This window comes from Stenella coeruleoalba, assembly GCF_951394435.1.
Source record: "Stenella coeruleoalba genome assembly, chromosome: 4".
NCBI classification, from domain to species: Eukaryota; Metazoa; Chordata; class Mammalia; order Artiodactyla; family Delphinidae; genus Stenella; species Stenella coeruleoalba.
Genome location: NC_137149.1, coordinates 56948296 through 56960594, shown reverse-complemented (window position 1 = coordinate 56960594; position 12299 = coordinate 56948296). Strand labels below are relative to the sequence as shown.

The window sequence follows — 12299 nt, the reverse complement described above, 5'->3', positions numbered from 1 at the left end:
GCTAAAATTTTCTCCTCTCTTTTTACAGACATAAACGTTCAAATCAAGTTCTTGAAAAAGAGGGAGAAAGAGAGATACAGGGAGAGGTAGAGAAAGAAAATGAAAGTTTAAAGAGTAAGAAACTACCACAGGTTTCATAATTTATTCCACTGCTCTCAGTCTTTCTTACTTTCCGTTCCTTATACTATATTTTGGAGGGCTTTTTTGTTTTTTTGTTTTTAATCTGGAGAATGGTATGAGAAAGGCCTTTGGGTATGCTAAGAATGTACTATTCTACTTTATTATAGTGATAGCTGTTAACAGCACAGGGGCCTTGACTGTATAACGTCTCCTGTCTTGCTTGGGGTGACACCCGTTCAGACCGAGCCAGCTTATTTCACGTTATTGTCAGTTATGAGTGGGAAACTCTTGCGGCTGTGGAAGGGCTGGCGGCGGGGCGGGGACGGTATTGTCCGTTAATTACAGACACTGCATTGTTTTTAAATGTTTTCAGTCAATTTGTAGATAGAGCTCTAATAGATTTTTAACTTTCTTAGACTTGGTTTTTTACACACTAAAACAAATGTGGTTCTAAAGACCACTATCATTTTCTATTGCCTTTAAAAAATATTCATTTATCATTTTCCAGTCTGGATTTCCCCTCTTCTTGATACTACATGTCACTAAGGTGAATATGACTCAAAACATGAATGCACATGACCCATCTTTCAGCCCTGAATGATAAAAATATGAACCTTCACTGGCGGAGGCCGTGACCGCCACGGACCCACCCAGCCTAGGGCCTCACCTGCACCCCCTTGCGGCGAGTCGACCGACCACCTTGCTGCAGTGCATTTTTCAGAGTAAACAAATTCCATGTGCAGTTGAAAACATTCAATCCCTCAAACATGAACTGGCTCATGTGTAGAAGAGATTTGGAGGGAATAAATTATGGGATTGAGCTTCATTCAGATGTGGTAGAATATGCGAAGAAAAACCTGGAGAGTTTGATCAAAAAAAGTAATAGCTTTGATAATCAGCTTCTAGACCTGTACTGTCAGTCTGAATGGGAAGGTGCATGGCATGGCTAGGTCACCCTGATCTCTCAGCAGCTTATCAGAATAATTATATGAGCAAGTTGGCACAGCTCTTGCTGTTCACAAAATCATCTGTCTCAAGATGAAAATATTCCAACGTGAACATATGAAGAAAAGCACTGCTAAGATTTGAGTTCGGTGAGCCCACATTTGTGGTTGGTAATTGCTCCCGGAAAGCAGCTGAGGGTCATCAGTATTATCGAGATTATTGTGGAGCTGGAGTCCAGAAATACTATGAGAACTACATGAAAATATTACTAAAAGTGGGAGGCATTCTGGTTATGCCTGTAGAAGATCATTTAACACAAATTATGAGACGCGAACAAAACACTTGGGAAAGTAAAAATATTCTTGCTGTTTCATTTACTCCACTTTTGCAACCAAGTAAGAAGGATAATGGCAAACCAGAGTCTGTGGGACATCCCCACACACAAACCCACGCTGTCTGGAATATACAGAACTTGCTTTTATTTGCATTCAATGCACACGGAGACATTTCATAAGTAATGAGATGCAGGCCAAGGAGGGGTCCCTTAAAGGGCTCTACCCAAAAGAAAGAGTTAAACAGAGAGCTACACTTATGTATTTGTAGGTTATCAGCTTATTCCTCAGCCTCTCAACAATGAGGAGGATGAAAAAAATAGAAGAGAAAGAAAAGGAAGTGGAAGACCACAATGAAGTTAAAAGAGCCACCTCAGAATTTACTGAGAGAAAAAATTATGAAACTCCCCCCCTCCCTCGTGAATCTTTAAAAGCTTACTTGACATATTTTAGAGAAAAATAACTTAGATCAAGAAGAAAGAATGCCTACTGATAATTCCTCTAGTCTTTAAAATGTGGCATTTGTTAGGAGTTAAAAAGAGAGAGAATGTTTTCTTTCATCAGAGTGAACTTACAGTAGAAAAAAGTATCTTCTTTCCGTCAGTAATAAAAATGATGTATTCAGTGATTAAAAATAATCCCTTTCATAAAATATATTTTTCTTTAAGTCTTGGAAAAATGGCTGTTTTAACTCAGGATGACTTCAAGAGTGGAATGCAACAGTAGTGCAGACTTTGTGTAATGTAAATCCTGTTCTGATTCCTTATAGATTTGTAGTGGTGAGAGTTAGATTTATTTATTTATTTTTTTTTTCTGTACGAGGGCCCCCCACTGCTGTGGCCTCTCCCATTGCGGAGCACAGGCTCCGGATGCGCAGTCTCAGCGGCCATGGCTCACGGGCCCAGCCGTTCCACGGCATGTGGGATCCTCCCACACCGGGGCACAAATCCGTGTCCCCTGCATCGGCAGGCCGACGCTCAACCACTGCACCACCAGGAAAGCCCAGATTTAATTTTATGTAAGGTTACATAACTGTTAAGCATATATAATCTGATTTGAATTGCAGTTGATTGTATTTCCTCCAAAAAAACTTTCTTATTTAATAAGGAAATAAAATCCTTTGTACTCCCACTTCCCTTAATTTTGTTGCAGTCACTATTGCTGAGTTGCTATAGATGTATTCCGGGTAATATATGAGTGCAATAATCATACAGAGAGTGAATAATTTAACTTTTAAAAAAGTTTCATGGAATTCAATAGCACTGCTACTCTTGCTTTTGAATCTATTGCCCGAAGACGTGGGGAAGATATCTGCTTCTCTCATAGAGAATTTAAGGGCACATCAAGTGAATAGTAAAGTAAAAAGTCTATACTTAATAGAACTCTTAATTTGTGTGGACCCTTTACATTTTCAATATTTAAAAATAATGAGGTTATCTTACTCTCTGGAGTTTTAGAAGAGAGTATATTTAGGATTGTTTTTTCTACAGTCCACTCTATAAAGTATTTGGTTTAAAACAACAACAACAACAAAAAAAAACACTGTTCTTTTTGACTGCTGATGGTACAGACAGTGAGTGAATAAGCATGAGTGATAGCCGCTCTCTTGGGATAAGCTCAGTAGCTGGGCCAGAGCTGATTTGCTCAGGTGGTGCACTTTAGCAAAGGGAACTTCTAGTTCATCTGCTATTTATCTTTGAAAAGGTAGAGTTGAGCTAGCCTACATTTACTTTGAAATTAATCTTTGTAGTATAAGAAATATTCACAGAAATTATACATAGAAACCTTTTGCTTTGAAAATTCAAAATCATAGTGTAATCTTTGGGACCTACGTTGTGCTCATTTAAAAATGCTTCCCATTTTTTTTTTTTTTTTTGCCTGTTTCTTTTGGTAGAATTATAATGACTTTCAGTTTTTGCTTAATATCACATAAACTATCATTTAAATGTTAGTTGTAGGGGTTTCCCTGGTGGTGCAGTGGTTGAGAGTCTGCCTGCCGATGCAGGGGACACGGGTTCGTGCCCCGGTCTGGGAAGATCCCACATGCCGCGGAGTGGCTAGGCCCGTAAGCCATGGTCACTGAGCCTGCGCGTCCGGAGCCTGTGCTCCGCAACGGGAGAGGCCACAACAGTGAGAGGCCCGCGTACCACAAAGTTAGTCGTAGCTAATCAGTGATAAAACGGGTAATGAGTACCATTATTAGTTTGTTTCTTTTCTTCCAAATTGGGCCAGAAACAGTTATCCTTTCTTAAGAAAGTGCACAATGTAATACAATGTAACATATTTGCTACTTAGTGTTACATGGATTATATATTTTTTAAAAGGAAAAAATTTGAGAGTAACCCTTATTACCACCAGCATCACTGTTACAGTGGTTGATCAAGTATGCTTAAGGACATCCAATTAATGTATAGTAAAAAGATTATTATCTCTCAGCAAAGATTCAACTATTAGTAATACATAGATGGTTTCAAAATTCTCAGCTCCGGTAATTCCACATATCTAAAAACAAGTGTGTGAAATATTCTAAGCATGAATTATTCCAAGTAAGTGAGGGTATTTTAGTAATGTGAAAGATAATTTCATGGAAGGTATTTGTTTTATACCAGTGACTAGGGCTTAGATTTGGAGGTTGGAGGATGGGGGTATCGCCACAATTATTCTTAGATGATTACTAAGTTGTTATTGTTAAGAAATGCCCCATCTCATTTCTATTAAGGAAAAAAATAGTTTTATACAATTGTTATCTGCTAGAAATATTCATTTTATTTTGAATTAAATGCTAGTTTTAGAAGTTTAATCTTGAGGTCCTGGTGCCCACATATTTAAATCTAGCACCCCTAGCCCCCATCTTGTTTTTAGTGTCCAGATTTATAAACATACATATTCTTAAATGATGATTTTTCTATTCATGAGAGAGTTTTTGTGAAGGATGTATTTGCAGATTGACCTTTTCATATTGTCTTTCATTTTGCTGACCTTGGCAAAATGTACAGTAGATTTTCATGATCATTGCCTATTTTTTTGTCATTGAAATGTAAGTTTTGTATTTTTAAAAGTATTTATTTTACAGCTGTGACTTTATAACTGACTTTAAATGAAGTAGAAATAAAAGGGGAAAAAAATTAGCTTTAAAAGTTTAGAAGACCAGATAATGTTTTCTGCTAGGCAGGAATTAAGATTATATAAATTACAAATATAAAATATATAATATTATATAATATTGTAAAGCATTTACATATGCTTTTAGAAAGTAATTTTTTTACGTCTAAAAAATAAATAAAAATACCAAACAACAACAAAAAACCACACACAGTATTCATAGTGTAAGAATCAATTAATGAAAGTAAATAAAGAGAGATAAAGCACTAGAAATAGTGTTATGGAGGGTCTTACATGACATACTAAAAACAGGTAAATTAGTACATAAGTGAACATGTTTTTCTTCACATTATTTCTCATAGTCAAATTCCTTTCTTTCAGTCACAAGTTAGGTCCCTGTTACCTCATGCCTGAATTGTTTAAACAACCTTCTTATCTAGTCTTCAGTACTTCAATCTCTTCCAATCAACTGTATCTTAAACATAACCAGTTTTATATTCCCAATACAATTTTTATATTATGTTACTATCCCAGATAGTGTTTTTCAACAATTTGTTCATTAGTTAATCATCCATCCAGCCTGCTCCTTATGGGGCAGAATTATGTCCTGGTGGTTGATATCAAGAGTAAAAAGGTGTATGATTTCCTTCAAGAAATTTACAAATTGATAGTTCTTTGCTCCTCTAGGATCAAGTCCAAATTGTTTCACTTATATTTAACTAAACCCTCTTTACTGAGTTTTAGTGCCAACATATTAACTTGCATTGCTATCTGCACTCCAGAAATTCAGTTCCATAGTCTACCTTCTGACTCATCCTGACATTTCCTTTGCCTTAAATTTCCCATCTCCCCATTTGCTGAAATATTGACCTTTAAGAACAAGCTCAAGTGACATTTTTGCTTTTGAACTTTCCCTGTTAATAACATTCTGAATCATTTAAAAATAATAGCAAGTCAATAAATAGTTCATATTTATAAGGGATTACTGTGTACACAACTGTACTGAGAGCTTATATGGATTATCTATTTAATCCTTGAAAACATTCATTTATTAATTCAACAAATATTTATTGAGCACTTGTGTGCTATAAATTGACCTGAAGCTAGGATTTGGTGTAGACATTATAGTGAATCAGACAAATAAGGACACTGAACTTATGAAACTCTTCCAGATCAGGAACACAAACAAACAAGCAATATAATTCCAGATAGTGATAAAACTTCAAGGAAAATTAAAAAGAAAAAGAAAACAAGCTATAGGAATAATTAATATAAATGTTACACTTGTCTTCTTTTAAACAAATAATGGTATATTTGTGCATGTACAAATGTTTTATATGAACATAATTTATTTGTGTTTTTAATTATACTTATTGACTCTTCTTCTTCTAGATTTAAATTCCTTGAGATGAGAATTAGCACTCTCCATGTTAATTATCTTTGTTTCCTTCATGTGGCCTAGACTAGTATCTTCACCTAAATAAATCTAAACAGAAAATTAGTAGATACTTTTATTTTTTTATTTTACATCAGTAATACAAGGCAGAATACTGGAAGGCACATGGAAAGTACAAACAGAGAAGAACACTCAATTAACAATACTTGAAAGTTATCATTGTTTCCATTTTAGTTTATAACATGTTTCTTTGCTTAAAAATGTATTGTAAATATTTTCCCATGTCCATATGATGAAGATGACTGAAAAATATCCCATGATGTAGAAAAGAAGAGATGAATTTATTCAGTTTCTGTTTGTCTTAGGTCCTGTTAATTTGTCGCAAAATGAAAATAGCTGTAACTCTTCCAATGCACACTAAATTTAGCCAATATATGTGCTGAAATTTTAAAAGGTAAGTGGAGATTTTAAATACTACATCATCTATTGATCAAGGGAAAAAATGTTAGAGTTAAATATATGTAAACTATGATGTATGTTGTCACTTTTTTACATGCAGCTAAATGTTTACTTTTGTTAATTTTTCTTTCCTCTCCATCTTCAGTAATGCTGAATTATACTATAGCTTATTATAAAGACTAAATATGCTTAATCCTTTATTGCTTCATAATTATTAAGGTTGGCTTTGAAATAGCAGATTATAAACAAACTTTTATTTATTAAACTAAATAAAAGTCAAATAATTTTCAAAATAATCCAAGTTTTTTCTTCTCTCTCTTACTATCCTTCTCTCTCCTTTAGTTTAGCACATTGTCATTTCCCTAATACGAATTATCTCAAAGCTGACAGGATTATCCACATAGTTTCTTTATATCTTATAACTATTTAGCAAGAGTATATTTAAAATGTCAGAATTGTGTTCTTAAATTTAAATGCCAATTATATAGTTAAACAAAGTCCCTGGACTCTTCTTTTTTAATGTTTAAAGGAATATAACTGCTGGGCAGTGAGTTTAGTGTTTTAATATTATTTTAATAATAATCATACAAACGGGAAATTTCTTGCAACATTGAAAAAAGTCACAGTTGTGTTCTTTTAAATTGCTGTGTGTATTATCATTTCTTATACTATTCAGCCTTTGTGACTTATTTAAAATTTTCAATCAAACTCTTCTATGTGATTTTATGAATACATACACATAGGGATTTCATAAAACATGTCATCTTGTTTTTTCTTCCCTAATAGATAAGATGGTATCATTTGATCCCATAATCATTTAATATTAAATTTGCCAGAGTAAATAAACTTCCATGTCTGCAGGATCTGGCAAGAGTTTTGAGTTTTCTGTGGTGACCATATGAAGACTCCGAAGTGCATTGTTGGTTTTGCTGTGGTGCTTCCTGTTTCTTTTGGACCTAGTATGTTCTCCAGTCACTTAACTGGATATTCTCCTTTGCTGGAACATTTTCTCTCAACTTAATCTATTGTTTCTTTAGGTTTTGCAGATCTTGGCCTTGCTTACCTTTGGTCAGAGTGCCCCCTCACTCGAGTACTACCTCTATATCCTTGAACACTGACCAGTGCTTTTCCTCAGAATAACCTGCTGCTCCAGAATCAGTCCTCCTTTATAGCTAATTGTTTGACTTCTAAAATGAAATGGTTCCTGCTTTGATTACCAATACTTCCATACAATCCACCTTTTCCTCCCAGTCAATGTGGCTATTCTGCATCATGTTCCCTTTCAAGTATAAACAAAGCATAGGACAATCTCGTATTCCTGAGCTTTCATTTATAAGTGCACACTATTTGAAAATGTTTGTTTTTGTGTTCTATTACCAAGCATTTATGGTCAGTAAGATGTCCACCATTTAGTTAATAACTTTTTCCTCAAAATTCTATAAGTAGGAAGAATGTTATCTTGTTTTCATATTCTCTCCAGTACAAAATCTATTTCTTTTTTTTCTTCACTCTCCAGGGAAACCCCTGTTTGGATAAAAGAAAATTCATTACATTCATTCGATACATTTAAAAGACATATTCCACCATTTCAGGTTGTTGAGAGTTTAAAGGGTAAGGTAGACACATTACATAAATACAATAGCAGGGTTACTAGACATGAATCCTAAACGCTATGCGAAAACCTTAGGTAAAGGAGCTTAAAGCTCAGGATGCCATGGAGGTGAGACTGAAGTAATTTCCAAGAAATACAGGGTGATTAAGAGCATGGATTCTATCACATAAAAGCTCTTTAACTTTGGAAATGTATTTAATCTTTCTAAGTTTCCTCAGCTATAAAGTAGAGCTAACAATAGCTCTTGTCTTATAATATTGTTTTTAGGACAAATGCATTAATCAATGTAAAGAGCTTGGAACAGTGTGACTCATTTTAAGCCCTTGATAAATGTTGGCTGTAATGATGAGGACTATTATATGAGAAAGAGAAAGATTTCCTATGTAGAAAAAATCTCACAGGGAAAGCACAGATATAGAAAAGTTTATAGTACACTCAGGGAAACAGTAATTACTTGGTTGCCAGGAGTTTGAGGAACAGTAAAGAATGGAAAGAATGAATCAGAAAGATAAGCAGGGACCAAAGGTGAAGGACTACTTACTGGGCCTATTAATATTATGGTGTAAGTTATGGGGTGAATCTATTGAAGAATTTCATGCAATGGGATGATATGGCCAAATGTACATTTTAGAAACACAAATTTAGTAAGAAGTATATAAAATGGATTTGAGAGAAAGATTTGAAGGAAGAGTTGAGGGCAGAAAGTAACAGTGACAGAGATTATTAACAGGTAATTTAGAAGCTAGATATTTTTAGGATGTGAAAAACTAAAACTTGATATGTGTAACTCCTGGCACCATGTGAGTATTAAGCCCAGTGCTTAGTCTAGAGCTAACACTCAATTTATATTAGCTATAATTATAACTAATATGATATCTTCAAACAAGAATTATTGAATATTATGACTTAAATGACTCCATTATTAAATGATAAATGGCTAAAATGGAAGAGTGGGTTTGGATCAAGAAACAATGATGTAATTTTCAACACATTGAGTATGAGATTTCCACGAGATATACAGTCATATGTGTGCAGAAATCAGATGGAAATAAAGATTAAGAGTTCAACTGAGAGGTTTGGTTATGTGGACCGGGAAGTGGTTGTATCCATGGTAACCAACAATATATGGAGTACAGAAGAAGAATTAGGAGAAAACAAGTTCACTTAGGAAAACAGACACGCATAAGAACAGAATAAAGAAAAGAGTAAAAACATAACCTCAGGGTTCACTACATCTTTCTTATCATATGGATGAAGATTATCCAAAGAATGAATGGTCAAAGAGATATGAGAAGAACCAACAATTAGTGGTTTAGTAGGAAATCGTCAATCAGCAACACTTTGAGTGATTACTAATATTTCAGGTGGTGTAAGTACTGTATAAGCATTAACTCCTTTAATAATTAAAAAAGACTTTCATGTAGGTCCTATTATTTCATTTTTTTTACAGAGAAGAAAACTCGATGCACAGATAGGATAAGTAAAGTGCCTGAGATGGGAGAGATTAAAACAGGACAGTCATTACTGTATGCAAATACTGTTACAGCAGTAGAGAAAATGATCTGTTGTTTTGGTAATTAAAAGGTGTAGCCATCCTATGGCAGAATAATTGTAGCAGTGGGGTAGAGGTGGAAATCAAATTGCAATATAGTAGGAAGTAGTAGGTCAAAATCAATAAAGGAGAGAGTACAAATACTTTGTCTAAAATTCATCGGTTCTCTTTCTTTAAGCAAAGGTGAACACACTTAGTCATAATCAGAATAAACTTCATTTGTTTCTCTGATCATTTAAGGATGTGGATTTTATGTATGAGATTACTTTCCACAAGGATAATTTTATTTTTCAGTCTCTTCTAATTTCTTGTTTTCCAGACCTGCTGACTAGAGTGTCTAGGGAATAGCCTTCAACACACTTTACACATCCTAAAGTGTTTCAATAATTGAGTTTGATGAACCCCTAAATAAGTGTCATTTATTGAGTTTAACATGGGCCAAGTACTGTGCCAAAATCTTCATAGGGAATATTTTATTAATCTTCACAAGAGCTATAATTGAAAGTTATGCATTTTTCAGATGAAGAACTTGAGAACTAAAAATTCCCAAGGTCACAAGACTAGAAAATAATGGAGCTGCTAATTAATCCAAGAGCAAGTCGTTCCAGGGCCTATGTGCTCCTTCCCTCCAACCAAAATCTCTAAAGACATGGAGCTTATTTTTCCTCATTTAATGATTCCAACTGGTAACACATTCCTACAAGCGGTGAGTTTTAATAGTTTTACATTTATATTTCTGAACTCATTTTAATGAGTCAATGATAAATTTTGTATCTCTTTTAAATTTTATTTTGTCTTAAGTCCTTGTATTTAAAAAGTTTTCAGAGTATGATTATATTTCATACACATTTAGGTCTCTTTAAGGCATTTCTATTTAAAAAAGACAAAAATAATCAGTAATTCAAGATTACCATTTATCTTTGGAAGAAAATATTTGACTTTTAAATTCATTAAATCCGTTCTAATAACTAATACAAATATGATATAAAGATTAATTTTCACACATCTGTCTATCTTTTTTAAGTTAATCTATAGAGACATATTTGGAAAAGGAAATTTTTTCTCCCCATGGTGTTCCAATTCTCCTTCTGAATTGGATTACAATAGGCTGGGATTTGGGAGATATTCCTTGAGGGCATATCATGTGACCAATTACCTAAGGATTTTGCACCAGTCACCTACTCTCCATTTGCCTGCATTTAACACACTTACGGGAAGTTTGGTTCAAGGTCTGTTCCAATTTAATATTTCTAGGTTCTATGACATTGATGTACTCACCTAGATAAAATGTCATGTATATTTTTTATCAGTTGGTTTTGAACTTGGAACAAGCAGTTGAAAACACCTATGATTGATATTTGCCTCTTTCTGATAGAAATTTCAATTAGACTGATTAACAGTCGTACAAAAATCATAATAAATTGATATTGCAGATGATGTATCCATTGAAACCAATGATCATTGTGAAGTTGCTATGTAAAATGACTTGCTGTCATTTTAATGTGCTTGAATATTTTATACTGAAATCTTTTTCATAGAGCATCTTATTTTAAAAATAGCATACAACTGTTTTTTTTAAATCCCTGAAACAGAGGTAGAATTCCTGTTCTGCTTGTTTAAAACTTTGAAAAGATTTTTCTTTAATTGTTCCTCAGATTTCCATGGAAATCAAGGGTTATGTTCATCCTCAACAACAACTTCAACTTGAAATCACCTAATTCAAACTATGTTAAATCTTTCTTAAGGGATTTTTCTCATTTGACCTTGAATAACAGTTGAGTGTGTCTGTGTGTGTGTGTGTGTGTGTGTGTGTGTGTGTGTGAGAGAGAGAGAGAGAGAGAGAGAGAGAGAGAGAGAATGAAAAATTCCATATTAGATTATGGATACCAAATGAAAAAGATTAATTTTATCCTCATTGTACGTAGTTGACTTACAAATATCTGGCAAACAAACATTTTAATTAACTCAAATATATTTGCTAAATATTATTACCTGTCCACATTTATAGTGAAGATTTTTAATAAAATTCCCTATTAAACTAAAGAAAAAGCTGGGATAGTTGTCTGAATTTTTAAAATAAAACTGCTACTGCAAATCCTGTATTTTTCTATTACTAGATTCTAAACTTTTTTTTTTTTTTTTTTGCGGTACACAGGCGTCTCACTGTTGTGGCCTTTCCCATTGTCGAGCACAGGCTCTGGATGCATAGGCTCCAGACGTGCAGGCTCAGTGGCCATGGCTCACGGGCCCAGCCGCTCCACGGCATGTGGGATCCTCCCGGCCCCGGGCACGAACCCGTGTCCCCTGCAACGACAGGCGGACTCTCAACCACTGTGCCACCAGGGAAGCCCGATTCTAAACTTTTAAAACATGGCCCACTGCTAAGAGACTAACTAAATCCTAACCAGCAGAAAGTAATGAACCACATCCCAACAAGTGACAAAATTATGTGGGATTGTGTGTTTTCTATGTGATGTATTAGCAGTATTTTTAAGAACTGAATTTTGGCTTAGTAGGAACACAAAAATTGAAACTTTCAGAACATTTCCTATTAGTCTTCAGTAAGGTGTGTTATAATGTATCACAAGGGACCAGGGATCATAAGTTGATTTTCACCACACGTAGTCCTTTTTCCCTTTGTCCTTCACTGAGTCTTATGCTTCTTTTTTTCTACCTCTGAAGTACTCCTGTGGGGCTAGTTAAACCAAGATAGAACATTCACCTCCTGACTGCTTCAGTCCTTGAGAAGAAGTTAACAGATTTAAGGAAATGAGAAAGATA

The 12299-nt window shown here is 34.4% G+C and overlaps 1 pseudogene across 1 annotated transcript; it reads left to right on the top strand.

Moving 5' to 3' along the window:
* Positions 1 to 1207: 1207 nt before the first annotated feature.
* On the top strand, positions 1208 to 1860 carry LOC307185914 (protein-L-isoaspartate O-methyltransferase domain-containing protein 1-like; annotated as a pseudogene). Its single transcript has one exon. The product of its transcript is annotated as a protein-L-isoaspartate O-methyltransferase domain-containing protein 1-like (transcript).
* Positions 1861 to 12299: the final 10439 nt, after the last annotated feature.